This window comes from Ambystoma mexicanum, chromosome 10, assembly GCF_040938575.1.
Source record: "Ambystoma mexicanum isolate Mex_15411 chromosome 10, UKY_AmexF1_1, whole genome shotgun sequence".
NCBI classification, from domain to species: Eukaryota; Metazoa; Chordata; class Amphibia; order Caudata; family Ambystomatidae; genus Ambystoma; species Ambystoma mexicanum.
This window is the reverse complement of record NC_090932.1, coordinates 1,236,130,330-1,236,152,536: the sequence shown is the minus strand read 5'-3', so window position 1 is coordinate 1,236,152,536 and position 22,207 is coordinate 1,236,130,330. Positions and strand designations below refer to the sequence as shown.

Below are 22,207 nucleotides of genomic sequence, written 5' to 3'. Positions count from 1 at the left end.
CAGACGCCATTAGTAGGTGTGCCCATCGTCTCCGATCCCGTGACGTGTATGTGCCAAGCAACGTTTAAGGACACTGTTTTGAACTTTGATCATTAGGGAGATGAACATTTGGACTCTCTTGTTGGTTTTAGCAGGATTGTGCCTTACTGAAGACAACGGGCTTCTAGCCTGAAGGGCCCCCGGCGTTCCCCTCATGGGACAGGCACTACGAGGCGTGGGACAGATCGGATGAAGGTTTTCAGTGAGACCTACCACTATTAGAGTAATAAGGACACTGGTGCTTTAAATAGGGAATACAGCTATATCGCTAGGTTGCATCTGATACGCATACGTACCTATAATTGAGCCACATACTGAATTATGTCTGCACCCGTATATGCTGGTTTAATCCCTGAGCAGATAAATGTATGCTCCCCAAACACAGAAGGTAAGAGAAAAACACCACTTTGCACCACAAGGAACAAAATCTTATTTTTTGTATGCTCGATAGTAGTATTCATAGCGTTCGCCATATTATTCTGGTATTTGGAACATCCATCTAGATATGAATTAAAGAACTTGTTACCCGTGTCAAACGGAACAGGGAGAATAGATCGGGTCAAGAGCAGGAATCGAGATGCCTATGACCAACACGACCCGGAAGACTATGCTAAAAATGAATACGTGAAGATAATAAACACAACATATGGGGTAGTGAATAAAACTGATTGTTGGATCTGCACCCACATGCCCCGACATAGCAGTGAAGGCATCCCAGTGTACGCGTCGCCAGTTACTGAGGATGCCGGGTGTACATTAATTTACATGAGAATAGTGTCAGCACAGCAATACATGATACCGAATACCGCTTGTTATGTTAGAGGAGAGAACAAAACCCTTCTAATGGAAAAGATACGCTATAAAATCAAAACTGAGGGAATCGGGCTTGCACCTGCTATGGTACAGATAGTAAGAGAACCTCCTCCCCCTATCACCATCACACAAGAGTTTAGGCCAAAGAATATATGTTTTAAGAGAAGCGCAAGAGGTAATCAAAGAATGATCTCGGGGTGCAGTCAAATGGTGAATCTAAATAACTACACAAAGGGATTGTTACAGATAGAAGGACATGCCTACGTCTGTAACAAGAGGGCTTATTTGTGGTTAGCGAAAGATTTTGTTGGGGTATGTTACATAGCCAGCATAATGCCGGCTGTGATGGTATATGGCCCGTCTACTCTGCATAAAGAAATACACAGCAGAAATAAACGAGCAGTAAACCCAAAAATTCCTACGTATCAACCTACAGGATGGGAAACGTTTATAGATCTGATGGGGGCCCTGGTTCCTCCAGCGGGCATCTTTATGAACAGTCAAGAAATCCAAAAGCTAAGCAGGACCCTTGAGTTCGTAATCGAAGAATCCGCAGACCTAATGGAAAACATCACTTATGAAATGAAAGTAATTCGGCTAGTGGCTCTCCAGAATAGGTATGTCTTAGACATACTCACTGCAGAAAGGGGCGGGGTCTGTTTCATGGTGGGGTCCCAATGTTGTGTTTACATACCAGAAGAAAGTACAGGAATCTTAGATGGAATAAACAAACTACATAAAATAGCGGATAGTATCCACCAGGAGGAAGGGTCAGGAGATAGCTGGTGGATGAAGCTCCTAAAAGAAATCGGGTGGCAGCTCCTTATGCCCATACTGGTTCTAGCGGCAATAGTTGTAGGAATTTGTCTCTGCATCCAATGCTTCCCGGTATGTGTGTCGTGCTGTGTTTCCATGTGTTCTTCCAGCATAACGCACCTAAATCCAATGGATAAAAGCCATGTACAACAGGAATTTTTTGACATGGGAGGCCTGGAGAAGATTATGGTACATACATTATGTAATGATGTTGCTTTCCTGCCATCTGCTTATGCTAGGACTGCTTAGATTGATGCTCAAGTGTGAGCAAAGGGTGGATTGAAGGTACGCATGCATATGTAACGTTGTGCTCACACTTGGAGTTTGTACTAATCACCATATGCGTTAAATGAATGTACTTTTTGCTAAAAGAAGAGGCCTTCTCTTTTATACGGCGGCGTTTAAGACCTGCTGACCCGGCAAGAACTTGTTTTTAACAGAAGAATTGTGTTTGGTCACTGTATGTCGAAGCATGCTGAGCCTGCTAAAACTATCTGCAGAATACGGGTGGGGGGAAGGAATGAGTAAGCATGGCCTCGAGCACAGAGATACGGGCACAAAGGGGCACGAAAGAATGTGAAGACCGGGATAACAGGAAACCACGATAGACCACGATAGCAAATGTGCAATGGTTGTTCGTTAAACTCCAACTGGATACTTCAGATAAACTCCAACTGGAGATCCGCCCTTGGGTGGACGTGTGCTATGTGCAAGGCAATGTAAACAGAAAAGTATAAAAGAGCACGATGTGTAGAGGAAGGCGCGGCACTTCGACGACTTGCCTAGCGAGACGTTTGAACTTGCGGCCCATTCGCGAATGCTTGTGCATTAATAAAGTAATGTTTACTTGGCTCTTTTCTGTCTGAGTTATTGCAGGGTCCCTCATTGTACTGGTTATGGTGACGGCGAGAAATCGCACCCACAATTGGTCAATAAGCACCTTGTCCTAAGGGGGCAGTATGGGCGGGGAAGTGTTGCCAGCCACACCCTGCACTACCTGACATGTAACAGACTCTTTCAAAGCCCTATCGACCTACTTACCTGTTGGGAACAATTCACTTCTGCTAATCTGCCTTCCTACTCATTTTGCCATGCCTGCGTGGCTCTCCGACTAAGTTCCATCCTGGCAGAGTCCTTACACCTATCACTCCATACTCTCTCAGGCAGGATGGGGACAAGGGAAACTGGAGAGATTTCACAACATGAAGCTCTTCCGAAAGGCCTCTTATTAAGGGAATCTCACTGTGTCTGAAATATAGCTGGCTTTAACCTAGTCCTACTGGTCTCCACTACCTGTTGCAGACGAGAGCTGGGTGAACCCAGTGAGGCTTGGGTTGGCCTGGGTCAAAACAAAGCCCCCGGCCTGACCCTCATCATGCCCAAAGTAAGGGCCATCCAAGAGCCCGACCTGCTGGATGCCAGGCTTCCAGAAATGTTTACAACGTTATGGCTTTCTGGCATGTTTGACCCTCGGCCACTGATTGATTGCCTGGGGCAGGACAAAGAGTCTGATCGCTTCCTGTTTTTTTGGCATGGGGTGCAGGAGTTGAGCTGCAAGGGGACTGGTGTCGACTTTCTAAGGCAAGTGAGGCAGGTTCCGCAGCACTGCCATACCCTTTTCTATCCCGCAGCCCCTCCACCTCACCACCATCTGATTGGAACACTCTTGCCCCATTCTCTGCCCCATCCCAGCTTCATCGTCTGATTTGTGGTGCTGGAGCGGTGGGGGGCAGATGGTGGGAAGCACTAATTCCTCAACATGGACCAGGCCCCTCTCACTGCCCCACCATCGGCCCCACTCACAGTCAGCACCCCGTCATACTCCGCCCCAGCCTCTCCCACCCACCGCAGGTGTGAATTAAGTGACACACACAAAGTTGCCATGAGCAAGCCAAGAGGCAAATGACTTTGTGGTGGTAAAAATAGAATGGTCACTTTTATATGGATCCCCCACCCCCATTTCCCTGCAGCCAATTCATCACATTTGGATGCATAGTATTTTACCACATTTGACTGCAGTAGATGAAGGGTAGGTAGAGGGTAGAAGGCTGTATGCAGGTGATATTGGGGAGGAGTAAAGGGGATAGTTGGACAGGAGGCATGAGGCGCTGCTGCTGCTCCCATACAAAATGCCACAGGAAAAAACGTACCATGTCCTGCACTGTGAGTTGTCATAGATCCTGTTATGTATGGTTGGAGGAGCAACACTGTAGTCAACCATGAGTGCAGCTTTTTTTCATAACTTAAGCTGTAAACTGAATCACTTCTAGGGACTCCCAATTTTGGCAAATACGATGGTGAGGTCAAATGATTTGCCCAGGATCATGCATTTAGGTGAAGTGGTGAAGCCAGGATTTGTGGCCAGTCTGTTTTTTTCACATATCTTCCTAGCACTGGTTCTTACACATACTTGTGTGGCTTTGCAAAATATTCTATCCCATGTTTTACACCGCCATTTTCTTGGCTTGGTTTATGTTCATCCCTTAGAACCAGGCTGGATCGATCCTAGCCTTGAGTTCCTTGGCTCCACCAATGTTGTGATCTTATACCTGTCCTATCCCAAAGGAACAAACCTTTCTCACTTCTAATTCTTCCTCGCCACTCCTTCTCTCCAACACACAAACTTTAGTCCGATACTTAATCAAGCGAGCTCTTAGACAATGTTTATTTCCCTTCAGTCTTACAATCTGCACTCTATCTTTGAGGCTTTGAAGTCAAATGAGAAGACACAGTATTTGCCCAGAGCCAATTATCAATGTTTTCAGTGACCACAATTTCACATGTATGTTGCTGCTGGAAAAGGGGATCTGGTGTGGGTACCCCAAGAAGAAGCTGAGATAACGGAATCTGCATCCTTATCCACCACTCCCTGAAGTGCCTTCTCCAATGAGGTATGAGGATTGTCACTGAATACTGAGGAGTGTAAGCGCTTTTGCCACAAAAGTAACCGGGAATTGCTTTTAGAGATTTCAGCAAATCAGGCTCTGCTTTCTTGGAACTGTACCCCAGAAAAAATGTGTGTTGCTGGAAGCCCCTTATCAGTCATTGTCTTTGTCGAAGGTGTGTGGAGAGCAAGATACACGTGCTGGTTTACTTGAGCCAGTATCCAGTTATGTTGGCCAGCAGCCTACAGGAAATCTGCGGCTGCCACTAAGTATGACGGGCTCATCGCTTTAACTGCTATTTAATGAAGGCTTCCAGTTTTCCGTTTTTACTGATTTTTACACAAAAATACAGACGGAAGTCAATCTGCTTTCTGTCTGTATTTATTTATAAAAATTGAAAAATAGGTCTTTCTGTCTTGTTCTCTATGATGTCAATCATGCGTCGTAGGCCAATCGCATTGCAGATTGGCAGCTTGGAGAGTGAAAAAGTTGTATAAAAATAGCATTTAAATTCTTTAAATTGCTGCCAGCATATATCTTAAGGCATCAGCATCCGTTTGTTGTTATGGAAACAAATGAGCTGTCATTTCTTTCCAATTTGGCTGCATGTGTGATCTAATAGATGCATTTTTTTATTTAAATAAATGCAGAATAGAACTGGTTGCTAATTATCTTTTTGTATGACAAAAAAATAAACGTGGATAAATACAGAAAAAAAGGCAAAAAATAAATATGGATAAATACAGACGGAAATGGCAGAACAATAAATACCATAAAACCGGAAGCCTTAATTATAATGGGCAAAGATGATAGTTGGTGGCCCACGGCAGCTTAGAGGTATACTCTCTGCTCAGACAGAGATTCCCAGGTTATAGAAAGATAATGCCCCCCACCCCCACCTTAGAATTGTGGTATAGCAAACTTGTTAGGTCCTCTTATGTAGAAAGAAGTTTCTTTTGTGGGTGGTCCCAGGATCCACTCACCTTAGGAACATCTGAGGGAGAGTGCATACATTTTTGATGGAGGAAAGAAAGATCCCAGATGGACAATATTTAGGGATGATGTAATTGCACTTCGTTGAGTGATGGTGATGCTAATTTTCACTGAATGGCTACTGTGCAAGGCACATACTTACCTTTACAAGCCTTGCTCCCTTTCCTTGTTTTTCTTTTTCTGCAAAGTAGTTAGTTGACATCTGTGGAAAACTTGAGACTAGTATGTCAACCTTTTTTTATTGCTTTGATATTTGATGTACTTTCTAAAATGTTAATTAAAAAGGAGCATTTTCAGACCTCCATCACCCCAAACTTCTAGAGATTATGAAAGAGGGTGAAGAGTTCAGAGGGAAAGGCACAATACTATGACAGCAGCACTCGCGAGTGGGAGAAAAAAGATGGCTGCCCCATAGGGAAAATAAACGAAGTCCCTCTTAAATTTCTATGGCGGCGGACAGAGCGTGAGGTGCGGTGGCCCGGAGCTCAAAGCTCTGGTCCCGCAGGTAAGAGTGGAGGGAGGAGTGGTGGAGAGGTTTTTGTTTGCTTTGGGAGACGATTCCTGTTGCCTCCCCCAAATAAAAAGAAAACAAAAAAGGCACCACCTGGGGGAGGGCCTCGGCTTGCTATCAGCTGGCGCAGAATGTATATTCTCGCCAACCTGTTCCAGCCACCTGATTGGCCAATGGCCTTGCCCGCGTGCGGACAAAGCTTTGTCTGCCCTCTAACCTATCCCCAGAAGAAAAGTGTATCATTTGGACCATAATGGTGGGTGGTCCGTTTTTCATTGCCTCCCTCAGGGTTCCAGAAAGACATGCATGCCACTAAGGCAGCCGTTGGCATGTGTGTGAGACTATTTCCTCAGCCAGGTACTGCTGACCTCAGAAGCACACATTGACATAAGCAGACACACCAGAGTCGAGCCTTCATCTGCCCCCGCCTAATAAACCTGTGGAACCGAACAGTACAGTTATTCATGTGCTTCCCGTCGCTCCACTTGCTTTGGGAGGAGCGTTCCTGCACTGTGCACACAGGGTTCGCGTTGAGCGTACAGTGGTGTTTTTTTTTTTTAGCATTAAGAATTCTTGCCATGTGTAGCTCCAGGCAATGAGCTGGTGGCCCAAGGAGAACACATGCCACGTGCATTGGCACGCGCTGTGTGCAGTTGCAGGACTGTGCGGTGCCTGGCAGCCATATTCCCGACGGCCTGAGCCTCTGTTCGTTAAACCCGCAGCCTACTTAGTGTCCTGCATGCTGCCCAATAGAAACGTGGGCTTTTATGTTTAAAGTTACACACACTGTTAACTCGTTTCCCATTTGGGTTATTTACCTTGGCCGCCGCCTACTTATTATTGAAAGTTTGATGTATTTCTGATCAGATGCATTTTTCTAAAAACGAATACAAATTGGAAATAAAGAAAAACACCTTTGCCCAGAATAGACTGCTCCAGGCATGGGTGGTGGCGCCCCTGGCAGCCGCAGTGCCGCAGATCTCCGCTGTCTTAAGTGGATGTATTTAGAGCGTTTCTTCGTGAGGCGCCAATATGCTCCCAATGTTGCTTCAGGGCAGGGGTCTAGCAGGATTTTGTGAGGCCCGGGGAAAAACATTTGGTCATGCCCCCTAAATATTTCTTGTGCTGGACCAGCGACGATACCAGCAGCAGACTCAAGGACTCCTCCGCCTTTCATTTTAAGTTCGCAAGAACCCGAATTGGGTGTAGCTTTATTCCTACATTGTGTAATAGATAATGCACATGTTAATGTTAAATTGGGATTATCTAAGCAACTCTACATTAATAAATCATGTGCATGACAAATCTTTGAAAGAATCTGAGATGGGGTGTTTCTCCAGAGTGTTGCCCTCATCCGTGGTTCCACTGAACACCGAAACGATGTGCAGAAATGTGCCTCTACCCCCCTCGTTCTACCTGTTTACATCTGGAGACCTTTAACAACACGAGGCTTTCCCACAGGGAAACCTAGGGACAAAGAAATATTCTTGATGCAGACAACAACATGCTTCAAAATGGACTGTTTGAACAGGGCTCTCTAAAGGATTTTTGGTGCAGAGTCACCATTTATAAATTGACAGCAACATTATAGGAAACACTTTTGTGATTTGCTTATTTCCCCTGTGCAATTTCCTCAAGCAGGCAATGACCAAATGAGTGAAATGTCCATAATTCACTGTACTATCTGTTCACTTCCCACAGCATCACTTGTCCTTAGATGTTAGCGAGTCCCCCAGCAATTTCTTTTTTTTTAGAACTCGTGCACTGGGCATATCCAAAAGTAAATCACAACATTGCCGGCGCTGCACAATCATATGGTATGTCATTTATTACACGCCTCTACACAAGTGTTTCTAGGCATGACTAGACAAGGGAGGGAAGACAAGACAAACGATCTTACTAGGCCTTGTATCATTCAGATCCTGCGAGAGGGAGTGGAAAGTGCCAGGGAAAGGTGAAGTGCAGTCAGGGCAGTGCAGCTCTGGGTAAGTGCAAGGAGGCAGGGGACTGTAGGGTTGTAGTTTCCGCCCGTAAGTGCACGATAGGCACAGAGGCAGTGCAGAGGGGACTGATCAAGGGGGAGCCTGGTACCCAGTGGGATGCTGAGGGTAGCCAAGCAACCAGTCGGTGCAGCAGACAGGTAGTTCAGTAAGGGAGAGAGAGAAAGCAGAGGAGAAAAGGAAGGTCTTGAGCTGCTTCCGGAACTTCAGGGGGTCCAGCTCAAGTTTGAGAGGGGCAGGGAGGACATTCCATAGGTAGGCACATGCAGAGGAGAGAGATCTACCCCTTACTCTCTGCCTGGAGAAGTGTCTGGCCATCAGAGTGTTTGATTTAGCTGAGCGAAGGGCTCGAGAGGGAAGGTATTTAGGAAGCGAGAGTTGGATGTAGTGCAGACCCCAACCCCAGAAAGCCTTGTGGATGATGCAGAAGGTCTTGAACTTGATCCTTGCATCCACCGGGAGCCAGTGGAGAGATTTCAGGGCTGGAGAGATAAGGTCCCTGTGCTTGAGTCCAAAGGACAAGTCTTGCAGTCCTGTTCTGGATTAGTTGCAGAGGGCGGAGAGAAGAAGGTACTTTGAGAAAGAGGCTGTTGCAGTAGTCCAGCCTAGAGAGGACCAGGGCTCTGGAGACAGTGAGCTTCTGGGGGAAAGTGAAAAAAGGAAGAATGCCCCTGAGGAAGTGCAGCTGGTAGTGGGCCTTCTTTGCAAGGTCTGTGATGTGAGGAGAGAAGGAGAGAGTGGAGTCAAAGATGACACCAAGGCTTTCTGCCTCACAGTAAGGCGAAGGAAGAGGGCCCAAGCAGGGCAGCCAGAGTGAGAGAGGGAAAGCGGGAGCAGGAGTCCCAATGAGAAGGATCTCAGTCTTACTGGCATTACGGCAGGGATCGTTGGAGGCACACCAATCCTGAATCGTGGATAGACAGTCAGGAATGAGCGAGAGAGAAGAGGAGGCTGAGGGGAGCCTGAAAGAGAGCTGGGTGTCATCCGCATAACACTGAAAGTTAGAGGAGAAGGTAGAGATCAGGTGGGCCAAAGGGGTCAAGTAGACATTGAAGAGCCAGGGTGAGAGGTTAGAGCCCTGTGGAGCACCACATGTGGAGAGGGAGGTCGTGGAGAGAAAGGACCCAAGTTGGACCTGGGAAGGTTGGTCAAGGAGGTCAACCACTCCAGGGCCTGACCTGTGATGCCCAAGTTCTCACTGAGTCGATTGATTAGGATGGAATGATTCACCGTGTCAAAAGCAGAGGAAAGATCAAGGAGGATGAGGACAGAAGGAAGGCAGGAGTCAAGATTAGCGAGCAGATGTTCACAGGTGTTCAGGAGAGCAGTTTCCATGCCTCTGGCTGCTCTGAAGCAGACTGATGGTCATGCAGACCACCAACAGATGCATTGTCGAGAATAAACTGGGAGACGGCTAACCTTTCCAGGAGTTTGCTCAGGATAGGAGTGATGCAGATCGGGTGATACGTTTCCAGACAGGTAGGATCAGCAGAAGGCTTTTTAAGGAGGGGGTGCAGAAGGGAATGCTTGAGGAGAGAGGGGAAATATCCAATGGTGAAAGAGTGATTACGTGAGGGTGTCAGTGTGATCCTTTATGGTTCTAGAGGAGCAGGGAAGCACTTGTTTGGACGACACCTTCATAGATTGGACTTGTCTGGAAACATCGTCAGGTGTTGTTGGGAAGAAAGAGGAGAAGGGAGGAGGAGAGGTAGAGGCGGCCAGAGGGGGACTGAGTGAGGGAAAGGAAGAGGAGAGAGAGGACAGGATGTTCTGAGTTTTAGTGGTGAAGTGAGAAGCCAGAGCCGTACAGAATGCCTGGGAGGGAACATGAGAGTTGGAGACAGCAGCAGGAACGGCCAGCTCCTTGCATATTTTAAAGGCATCCACTGAATCATGCTTCATAGACTGAATGACCGAGAAGTTAGGTGGATGGGGTGGGCTTAGTCTGAGGTATGGAAATTTTCAGGTGAGACGAGAGCAGAAAGTGATCAGTCTAAGAGAGAGGAGTGGTGAGAGGGTTAGAGAGGGGGGTGTCTGAGGAGACGAGAACATCCAAGGTGCGTCTGGCAGAGCAAGCCGGACCAAAGGGTAGAATGGAAAGAGAGAGTGTCGCAGAGGTTGGGGAAGAGCCCAGAGGAGGGATTAGAAGCATCCAGGTAAATGTTGAGGTCTCTGAGGAGGAGATGTTGAGAGGTTGAGGCAAGGAGAGAAGAGGAGAGGTCCACCCACTTGGAGAAGAAGAGGGTGACCTGGCCAGGTAGCCTGTAGATGGTGGCCACAGTCAGAGAGAGGCCAGGAGATATAGAGAGCCTGCAGAACAGGCATTCAAAGAAGGAGTAGGCCTGCTTTGGAATGACAGAGGCTGGGACCCACTCTGGAAAGATCAGGGCTTCTCCACCTCCAGATCAGATGGTTCTGGGTTTGGAGAGGATCTTGTAGCCAACAGGGAGGAGAGTCTCAAAACTCGTGACAGAGTTGGCTGTGAACCATGTCTCGGTGAGAGCGAGGACATCTAGGTCAAGTTCTTTAAAGAGGTGGCAGATGTCCAAGGAGTGTTTGACAGCAGAGCATGAGTTGAGAATAGCAGGTTGCCATATTTGAAAGACTTCCAGGGTGGGGTACAGGCAAGAGACACGCCCAGCAGATGTGATAAAGCGGCCCGATAGTGGGCAAAGGTGGTAGCAGGAGGTGGCATAGTAGCGAGGGAGGTGGCAGCAGGTGCCAGAGAGGGGCAGAAGAAGAAGGTGGTACAGGAGCCAGAGATGTGCTAGAAGGAGTAGCAGGAGAAGGAAGGAAGTTGTTTAGACACAGGAGATGCCTATCAAAAAGGAGGAGATTGGGCTGAGGACCCTGGACCAAGACTGTGCCATTTAGATAGACATTAATGATGATCTTGGAGGAATGGAAGGAGGCCAAGAGTGCCTCCCACCAAGTGCCACCATTAATGGGAGAGGAGGAGAAAGGAGAGAGAGCCAAGACCATGTGAGGGGTCCATAGGTCTGGCGATGCAATGACAAAGAGGATGTCGGTGAGAGCCTTGTAGAGGAGGAGCCAAATGCCTCTACAGGAAGTTCCGCCCCTAAATTACCTATAAGTTGGTATCCGGAAATAGTGAAAAGCAAGACACCTGTAATGATGCCTATAACACAAGCAGCCTTTGAAGCCAAGTATCCACTGTGGAAACCATTCTTTATGTATTCACAGAGAAATGAGAGCCTCATGGGAAAAATCCCAGAACAGCACGTGAAGACGAATGAAATACGAGACTGGTGATGTCACATGAAGCAACGTGGCGCACCTCAGAAGAGATGATAAAAAAGATGATGAATAGACCATATAGAACCTGATGAAGTAAGTATCGAGTAAATGTTCATATATCGGATGATGATTACACGTGTGAAAAGCTCAGAAGAAAAAGAGAACCATTTTATAATTGTACAGATGTAGTAATCCAAGTAGATGAAGTAATCATAAGGCTGGCTATGTAGTGAATAAATTCGGAGCAACATTATGAGCAGACTAAACATGACAATTTCATTCAAGGACAAGGGGATAGTGTGCTCCACACCAGGAATACACATACTCAATGTAAGCCTATTGTGGACGGAGGTTACAGAGAGGGGTGCCAGTGGACGAGGAGACATTCCAGTACGGGACTGACATTGCCATTGCATGGCTCCCAGGGATTGCTGGCATGTTCCAAACGAGTATCTATTCAGACCTGAGATACCTTTGGACGAAGAAGAGGGAACAATAGTGCCAATAGAAATTGAGGCAGTGGTCGCAAGAGATGATTGGATAGCAGTACATGGGTTGGGCGACACAGGGCAACCATGGTGATCGCAGTGGCAGAAGGGTGCAGGTTGACTACAGTGACAGACAAAGAGATATTCAGGGATGAGAGATCAGAGACAGAGATGGTGTTCGAGGCGAATGTGACTTACTGGTTGAGGATACACAACTGAGAGGTACCACAGAGGATGGCAATGGCGCTGGAAGTGCCACCACCATTCTTTGAGAATGATCTGGCCAAGGTGCCCAGCACATTATGGATGGCAAGTCCCTATGATGTGGGACTTTTAAAGAGCATAGGGGGAGTGAAGATAAAATTGAAACCAGGAGCAATTTTACCAAGAGTAAAACAACACCCACTCATGAAAGAGGCAGATGAGAGCATTTATGAGACTATTGAGCACTAATTGAGAGAGGCATTCTTGTGCCATCAGAGTCCCCATGCAACACGGTGGTGTACCCAGTAAAAAATGCGAAAGGGGGGTTGTGGCATTGTACTCAGGACTTAAGGCCTCTCAACCATATTGTAGAAGCAGAGTATCCTTTGGTTGCAAATCCAGCAACAGTTTTATGCAGCATTCCGCCAGAAGCTGCCTGGTTCACGGTCATAGACTTGAAGAATGCATTGTTCTCTGTACCATGACACCCAGACTCACAACACTTGACTTCCTTTATGTATAGAAACCTGAAGTGGAAACATACAAGACTTCCCCAAGGGTACTGCAAGTCACCGTCCATATTTAATAGAGTGATAAACAGGCTTGTGCAATATACAGATGGAGAGCACAGTACTACAGTACGTAGATGGCATTTTGATTATCAGCAAGACAGAAGATCAGTGCAGAAAGGACTCAGTACACATTTTGATAGTGTTAGCTGACAAGGGATATAAGGTGGACAAGGGCAAGCTACAGTACTGTCGGAAGGAAGTGCTATACATTGGGTAGACAATCTCCCCAAATGGCCGACAGATTACACCAGAGACAATGCGCAAGACAGCCAAGCCTATTACTTTGAGAGAAATGCAGCAGTTCCTAGGGTTGTGCAAGTATTGCAGAGCATGGATTTTCGATTACAGTACATACACAAGGCCCCTACTGGGCGCTCTGAAGGAAACACAGAAGGGACAGAAGACATGTGCTATGGAGATGACTGATGCATTTGACATGCTGAAGGAGGAAATAGGTACAGCCCCAGTGTTAGGGATAGCAGACTACAAAAAGGATTTTTTTCTATTCTCACACACTGATGGTGTGGTGATGAAAGCAGCACTGACGCAGAAGACAAGCTTGGGTCACAAACCCATAGCCTACTACAGTGGGAAGCTTCATCCAGTAATGAGAGGACATTATCAGTGCCAACAAGCATTGGCTGCTGATGCTTTCACGGTGGAGAAGTCAGCATCAATCACCATGGGGTTCACTAGCACTCTGTACATGGAGCATGCCCTCTTTGTGATAATGCAGAAGCCAAAGTGCACACTGACGACACAAAGAGCATCAGGGTATGAAGTGATACTATCAAATGTATTTCTAAAAATAGTGAGGTGCAGACTGGTCAACCCGGCAATTTTCCTGGCAGACATCTTACAAGAAGGAGACTGCGCAGAAAACATACAGGCATTCAGTGACACTCGCAAGGTATATGAGGATGTGCTTGAGGGGGAAGACATGCTGTACATTGACAGGTCATCAATAATTGACCAGACAGATGGGTTCAGGCATACAGGAACAGATGTAGTGAGGTTGAGAGAAGGTGGACCAAGTGAGGTAGTGGCAAGTGCACAATTACCATCCCATTATTGAGCACAGGCAGCAGAACTAGTGGCCCTAATACTAGCATTGGAGCACAACAAAAACTAGGAAGTGACGGTATGCTCTGAATCCACTTATGTGACATCCACAGTACACTCAGGGCTGGCACGATGGACAGGGAGAGGCTTCAGAAGGGCAGAATGGACACCAGTACAACACGCACTGCTATTGGGCAAGTTTATTGACGACATTGAGTACCGTGCGCAAATAGCAATAGTGAAGTGGCAAGCACACACTCGAGGGCAAGTTCCTATCTCAAGGGGAAGTAAAGTAGCAAATTTTGAGGCAAAATGCGCAACATACTTTGGGAAGCTGTTGGAAACGGAGACAGCCTCAAATGTTCGAGATTATGCCAGGAACATGGTACTGAAAGTAGGGTACAATGCATTGCCAGAAACACAGATCATGGAATTGCAGGGAGCTGCACCCAAGGGAGAGAATGAATTGTGGACTAAAAGGGGATGAACAGTATCTCCAACAGATGCCCTATAATGGCATAATAACACTGAGAATGTGGCCATGCCATTAGCATTATTGACCACTGCATTGACACAGTTGCACTATCAAACACACAAGGCAAAATAGATAATTGCTGCCTGCATTGGAGGAACATGGTTCTGTCCTAATTTGGCAGAACACGTGGCAGAATTTGAAAGTAACTGTTTGACATGCAAGCAATATACAGCAGGATATACATTGAGAGTAGTGAGAGGAGCCATACCTCGACCGGTAGGCCCATTTCAGCATCTACCTGTCGACTACGTTGACATGATCCAAGTTTGTCAAGGATACTGCTACAAGATATGATATGATATGATATGGCATTTATAACGTGCCTATACACAAGTGTTTCAAGGCGCGACGAGGCAAGGGAGGGGGAACAGAGGGAAGACAGAGACCACAATATCACTAGGCCAGGTAAATGGAGATTGCAGAAGTGCAGTGCATAGGATAAACAGTAAAATAAATTAAAAATTAAAAAAAGTGCTGCAATTGCAAGGGTAAGTGCAGACATCAGGTGTCAAGTGCTGGTAGGGGGCTGTAGGGATACAGAAACAGACCCCGAGTGCAAGGGTTGCCGGGGGGGCAGTGCAGGTGTGCAACTTGCGGGGAAGGGACCTGGGCCCGAGATCAGAGGGTAGCCAGGTGACCAGTGCAGTTTCAGTTTCAGCCAGGAGATCAGCAGGGGAGAGGAAGAGAGAAAGCAGAAGCAAAGAGGAAGGTCTTCAGGTGCTTCAGGAACAGTAGATGGTTCTCCTCAAGTTTCATAGAGGCAGGGAGGCTGTTCCAGAGGGCGGCCCCAGCTGAAGAAAGAGATCTACCACCAACTTGTTGCTTGGAGAAGCGACTGACCCTGAGGGAGTTGGAGGAGGATGAGTGAAGAGCTTGAGGAGGAAGATATTTAGGAAGAGAGAGTTGAAGGTACTGAGGCCCCGGCCCCAGATGATAGTAGTTGTGTGCCCATTCTCCAGGTGGATTGAGGCAGACCGCTGTTCACATCCTGACACTCTCAGAGTGGCCGACCTTTTGGTCAGAGTGGTGTTCCCAAGATGGGGCGTGTCTGAGGTCCTGCAGTCTGACAATGGCCCTCACTTTGCCAATGAGATGTTCAAGCACATCACTACGTTGCTGGGTATTCAACATAAGTTCTCCTGTGCATATCACCTGCAAGCAAACAGGGTGTGTGAATGCCTGAACGCCTTCTGAAGGAAGCCATATCCAAAACACAACACAGCACAAAGAAAACTTGGTTGCACTGCTTACCTTGTGCATTGTTTGCAATGCGCAATAAGCCTGGGTGCAACCACCATTTAAAGCCCCATGGGGTGGTGACAGGATGGTGCATGCAACTCCCCCTGGCTCCTCCCACTAGAGCACTGAAAGACTGTAAGACTGTAAGAGTAGTGCAGCTGTGTTAGGGCAGGAAATGGATGAATACATTACTTGCTTGATTGCTAGTGCCTCTTTTATCTCTCGCTTGATACAACAACAACGTGGAGGCCCAAAAGTCAGTGGAGAGAGCAACTGCAACAACAGACCAAAAGATTTAGACATTAAGAGACACGTGAATGTGGGGGACCTAGTTTTAGGGGATGATGGACCTAGTTTTATTGTGGAACTTCATCGGCAGGTGGAACGCACCATGGTTTACTGGTCCCCACACCGTGGAGAAGGTGGCCAACTGTGCTGTCAAGCTCGAGGGGAAGTCGGTCTGGAACCACCTCTTTGACATCAAGCCCTCAAAGCAGAGGCCTCACCTGGCAATGAGTTCAACAGAGCCAACGATCAGCAGCAAGAAGAGAAACAAAACGATTCTGAATTTATGCTGCCGATTGGAGAACACCCAATGGTTACTCGCTCACGGGCAGCAGAGTTAGGGACTGAACTCTTAAGTTACTTAGAGTGAGGATACACTGTTGTTTTGTTATTTTATTCTCTGCATATAGTCAACGAGAAAGTTGATGATTGTTCATGTTACCCACTGACTACCACCCTGATACTTTCTCAAACCAGTTTGTCCACACTGTGAGGAGACCCAGCAGGTTCTGAGCACGATCTCCCAGAGTATATTACCTTGCTTTTGTAGAAAATTTGGCCCAAACCTACCCACAACTCAAGCACAGCGATCTTCCTATTCTCGCCACATTGAGAGATCCAGCAGTAAGGGCAGTGTGGGAAGAAGGGTTTTTCTTTGCTATTAACGATTATTTAGTTTACGGGGCTTGAGGAGTTACTTAAAATAGTAACCCATTTCTTCGCGCATTTCAGGTGGGCAACTATATCTTCAGGCTGCACAAGGATCGCAGGTAAAGATGAGTGAAATAATAAAGAATGTGATTATCCTGTTGTGGCTCCTTATTCCAAGTGGAGTTGTTGTATTTATATTTTGGAGGCTTTCATGTGTTGCTAGTGCTACCGCTGTAACCTCTACTAACATTCCCCCGACCCAAGCAGGTGGAACGACCATGTCAGGTGGATAGGAGTGCACTGCAGACACGGTAAGGAGAGGTAAGCACAGTTTCGACACAGACATGAAAGGGGTAAACCTCTTCCTCACCAACACTGTGCTAGTGTCCAACAACATGTGATTCAAACACATGACAAAAGTAGGTAAGGAAACCACCAGGGAGAGGTGTTATGTCTGCTCATTAATTCCATATGCCATGAGTACCTCCAGAACGTTCATCGCAACTGAAATACCAGCAGCAAGAGCTCAATGCCTGATGTACCTGACGATGGTAACAACTCGAGGGAGATATCAAGGGAAGACAGCAACATTGAGATGGATGTCTAGAGCAGTGTTCCCGTACAAAGACAATTATATAAAGACACTAGACATGATGAATAATTACTGGCAGTTAGATGAAGCTATAGAATACATAAATGATGGACTCGAGAAGGGAGAAACATTAGACTATAACACTGAAAGAATTGCCATGTCCATGGACAAGAGTGAAGGAGACAGGAGGAGAGCCTGGATGCTGGGAAAGACCACAGATACATTTGTATGGCCAAGTGTACACTGAGGACGGATGGAAGGATGGAGTGGTGGAAAGCAAGGCACTCACACTTGCACAATCATCAGTGCACAAGGTACAAGAAGAAAATGACAAATGCCTGAAGGAATGGGACACAAGTGCAAAATTGATCACGTGGGTGGGGAACAAGGCTGGATCAATGCCTACAATACCCCTGAAGGAACCAGCACTCTGTTACCAGAATAACAGTGAGGTGGAAGTTGGAGAAAATGTAGGATGCCGAAGCATAGAGAAGCATGCAGCAATGGAGACCGGCACAGCAGTACTGATGGATAACTACATGTGGATCAAAGGCATACAAGAAGCTGCCACCCAACTTGGGAGGGGTTTGTTCGTTAGTACATATCAATATGCCATCATTGGTTGTGCCACGGAAAGATGTGACGCTTGATGAGTTCCCGAAGATGGACACCAACAAAAGAAAGAAGAGATCTGTGAAGAAGGAACAAACAGACAAGACAGAGAAGGCAGCTGAATTGAGTAGAGTGAGGAGAGGAGGAAATTACTTCTCAGAAGCACCAGAAACAGCACTAGATGAAGTGCCAGCAAAACACAGACTATTCAGTAGGACAGAAATGTTCTTTCCATCGATAATACCATCTGTACAGACATATACAAATGCAAAATGGCTGCAAATAACCCATTGGGAGCTGATGGTGACGATCAACTCCACAGTGAACGGGTTCAATGCAATAAAGGAAGAGCTCTGTGCAGCAAGGTTGGTGGCGCTCCAGAATAGATATGTTCTGGATGCGCTCACAGCAATGGAAGGAGGAGTTTGCGCAAAAATTGGGAGTGCCTAATGCACATTCATACCTGCCAATGATGAAGATAACGGCACTCTGACAGAAGCGGTGACACAACTCTCTCAGATGCATGCCAAAATGGAGGAAGAGGCAAAGGCGGCTGGAAAGGACCAGAGTTGGATAGCGTACATATGGTCATGGATGCCGTCATGGTCGTCAGATGGACTAAAGGTGATAATGGGAGCACTGGTACTGGTAGCGGTGTCAATGTGTGGGATAACGATTTGCCTCACTAGGTGCAAGAAGACAGCAGAAGAAGCTATTGGCATGAAGGTCTTGATGGATGTGAACATTGGAGGTGCAAGAGATCAAATAGTGGCAGAAAGAGACAAACTGAGAGAGAGAATAGCTACTTGCGAATTGTTCCCACTTGGGGTGATGAAGTTGGACAACCCATTCGACCCGAAGTACTATGAAGGTAAATGGGTGTGGTGTAACCCGGAAGGAGTGGGATGATCATGTGAATTAATATGGACACCTCGGAGGAAAAATGAAGATATGGCATCCAAGAGCTAAAGGTTTGATGGCTAAGGATGTGGTGGACAGGTCGACAAGAGGGGGTACTGAAGAGGGAGTCGGGGTCCTGAGACCACCCCTCTGCCACAATAAGCTCATGACGAGACAAAAGGCCAGAAATACTCACAGCCACCCAGCCTATTTCGGACGAATTCTAAACACACCAATGATTGACAAGTACACTGAGAGGTACCCTCTCAGTCAGGCATACAGACCAAATGCAATACAAGTCTTTAGGAGCCCATGATCATGAACAGAGACACCTATATGGACAGCCTGGATTAAGCACCAAGAAGCCATGTTACTGATGTCATTAGTGACACCACGACATAGCAGCGTTAGACATGAAGCACACACGCAGTCTGCACTGCACCACACAAACACACACTCGAATACATGAAAAACATGAGCGCACAATTCTATAGCTAGAGGACAGATACAAATACATACTGTCAATGTGTTTCTTATTTTGTCATTAGCCAAATGAAGCAACACAGAACTGCAAGGCATAAGAGATCCTGAGCGAGCTTGCTGATGCTTAAAGCCAATAGTCGCGTGGACATAGAGGAGTACATATGGAACCTGATCGAACCACGTTTATGTAATGTAACGCTCACCTGTCTCCCACGGAGGCGCTGGTCTGGGTTGCTGTGGCCTCTTCAAGCATGATGCGCAGAATTCGGACCACCGATTGAACAGGACCCCCAAATCTTGCTTGTCTGGCCCGTAGGAATATCCTTCTGCAGATGAGAAAGGGGATTAACTGTCTGCTGAATAATGTGCTTGCTCCCCCCTTTCCTCTTTCGTTCTCCTCTGACTTCCTCCAAAACCCCCGGTTTAAGCTCACCTTATGGTTTGGAAGGATGAACTCTCCATCCTGCTTCTGGTGCAGGGGCGCGCGTTCGTCCAGTTACTTCACTGGTTTTCAGAATGGCGCTGGCAAATCCGCTTGACTTTACTGAGCGATACGCCGTAAGTATGAAGATGCAAAAGTTCAAGTGTGAGCCTCCTTTTATGTTGTCTTTTTCTGTCCTTTATTTCAAGTGCAGAACAAAGGCGATGCGTTGAGGGGTTAAATTGCCTGGGGTAAAATCAGGTGAGTTAGTGATGAGGGCGACCCCTCTAAATGTCTTTATAATTCCCCAGTAATGTCTTTTGTCCTTTCCCCATAGGGGCCGGGGTGCGGTACCTGCCAGAGATGTGGGGCCGACCCGAGATGTGGAATGGCTCATCAAGAATAGCCGGTAAGTAATATGGCTGAAAATCCGTTTTTCCTCTTGTGTTCCCTTGCTCACCTTTTGTCTCTTCTTCTCTCCCTTAGGTGCGGTGCAGAGATGTGGGGACCGGCACTGAGAGCCGCGATGGAGTCGGGCGGCGTCTCGGGAACAGGTGAGTGAAGCGCGGTGCTGCAGCGAGCAACGTGGTGCTTTTAAATGGAAGTCTTCCTTCAGGAATGCTGGCGTGAAGATTCCGGATGCAGGTAAGAAGGTTGAAATAGTTCTTGGTTTTCACCTTTCTCTTCTCTTATTGCCTTACAGGTGTTCCAGGTTCGAGGCGGGCGTGGCTGGAGTCCAGGTGCAGGAGCAGACACTGTGAGCGTTCAGCTGCTGGGATGCAGAACAACGCGAAGCACGTGTGGCTGTCCGGGTGTGGCTTAAATAGCCTTGGAAGAAGTTCCAGGTGAGTATTCTTCCATAGCCCCACCCAAGTAACAAAACAGTTCCTTCAGAAAAATAGTCCCTCCTAAGCCTCATTTGGCTTGATTCTTCATGCAGCATGGTCTGCATCAGGTGAGTGTGCAGCATGGTCTGCTTCAGGTAAGTGCACCAAACACTTCCCCTTATGAGCCTGGTGCCTATGGTGCCAGGACTGATGTCCAACATGAGCCTGGCGCCAACCGCGCCAGGACAAAGTCCAAAGAACCCCTATAAAGGGCCGCTGGGCTTTTACCCGGGGGCGTGATGCCTGCTCCCGGGGGTGCTGGGCCTGGCCTGGTGCTCCGGGGTTGGGCATCATGACAGCACTCCCCCCCAAGGCCCCTCCCAAGGCCGTTTCCCCAGGAGGTTTCGGTTTGTTCGGGAAATTCCGATGGAACCTTTTTACTAGCCGAGGTGCATGTACGTGGTCGCTGGGTTCCCAAGATCTTTCCTGAGGCCCGTACCCCTTCCAATCAATTAGATAGAAAAGTTTTGATTTTGAGATCTTAGAGTCCAAAATGTTCTTCACCTCGAATTCAGGCTCTCCATCTAACTGGATTGGTTCTGGTGGCTTTATTAATCTGGTTCCTGGTTGCACTGGTTTCAAAAGCGACACATGAAAGACAGGATGAATCCGCATGTTAGCTGGTAGATCTAGCTTGACTGCCACTGGGTTAATTATAGCTTTGATCGAGTAAGGGCCTAAATACCTTGGATTAAAAGTCCAAGGTCCCTTGAGCGATAAGTGTTTGGTAGCCAACCATACTTGATCCCCTATTTGGTCTGGAGGCGCCTCCTTGCGATGCAGATCCGCATTCTTTTTGTATTTCCCTTTCGCATGTTGTAAGTGTGCAGTAGCATCCTTGAAGGCTTGAGTAATCGTAGAATGCAAATGGCCCACTGCGGGTATTTCGAGGCTCAAAGGTGAGTCCAGGTCTGAAGTACGAGGGTGATGTCAATATAGGGTATAAAAGGGGCTCTGACCAGTTCCAGAGTGTATCGAGTTATTGTATGCATATTCAGCCACCCATAAAATGTCCTTCCAATTACCCTCCAATTGGTGGAACATACATCGTAGATATTGTTCAAGGGTCTGGTTCGTTCTCTCCGTCTGACCATCGGTCTGTGGGTGGTGGCTGGTTGAGAGTCTTACGTCGATTTGTGCCAGTTGACAACACTTTTTCCAAAAACGAGAAATGAACTGGCTTCCCTGATCGGAGATTAGTATGGACGGGAATCCATGCAGACGGATGACATTTTCGAGGAATTCCTTGGCAAGAACAAAAGCTCAAGGTAATCCTTTCAACGGAATAAAATGGGCCATCTTGGAAAATAAATCCACCACCACCAGAATAGTATTGTATCCATTACAAAAGGGCAGGTCCGGGATAAAATCTAGTGACAAGGTGTGCCAAGGTGCTGGTGGAATGTCTAAGGGTTGAAGAAGACCGGCGGGTTTTGTTTTTTGACCTTTGTTTTGGGCGCAAACTCCACAGGACATCACGAAAGATTTAATATACTTTCGCCAGGACGGCCACCAGAATTGTCGTTTAATTTTTTCCTCTGTTTTGGCAATGCCAGGATGTCTTGCCATCAGAGTATCGTGATGACGGGAAATAACCAGTTCTTGCAATTCCTTTTCTGGCAAAAATAAACGTCCTTGGAAGTAAGGTAAGCCATCGTTGATTGAAAAGGCAGACCCCCTTTTGATCCAATCCTGCAAGGCTGAAGAGTCCAGGAATAGTTTTACCCGTGCTTGAATGTCTTCAAGGGTATGTAAAGTGGTTATCCCCAAGATTCTTTGTTCGGGAATTGTCGGCACAGGTTCTGAGTTTGTGTCCATTTCTCCCATTCCAATTCGCGATAGCGCGTCCGCTTTGCCATTCTTACAGCCAGGACGGTAGGTGATTACAAAATCGAACTCAGCAAAGAATAAAGCCCATCGGAGCTGTCGTGAAGACTGAGCCTTGGCAGTTTTTAAATATT

At 47.0% G+C, this 22,207-nt stretch overlaps 1 protein-coding gene across 2 annotated transcripts in view; it reads right to left on the bottom strand.

The window, feature by feature from the left end:
• TESC (tescalcin) overlaps positions 1–22,207 on the bottom strand; it is a 414,921-nt gene that overhangs the window by 87,146 nt on the left and 305,568 nt on the right. The gene's annotated exons all lie outside the window — the stretch shown is intronic.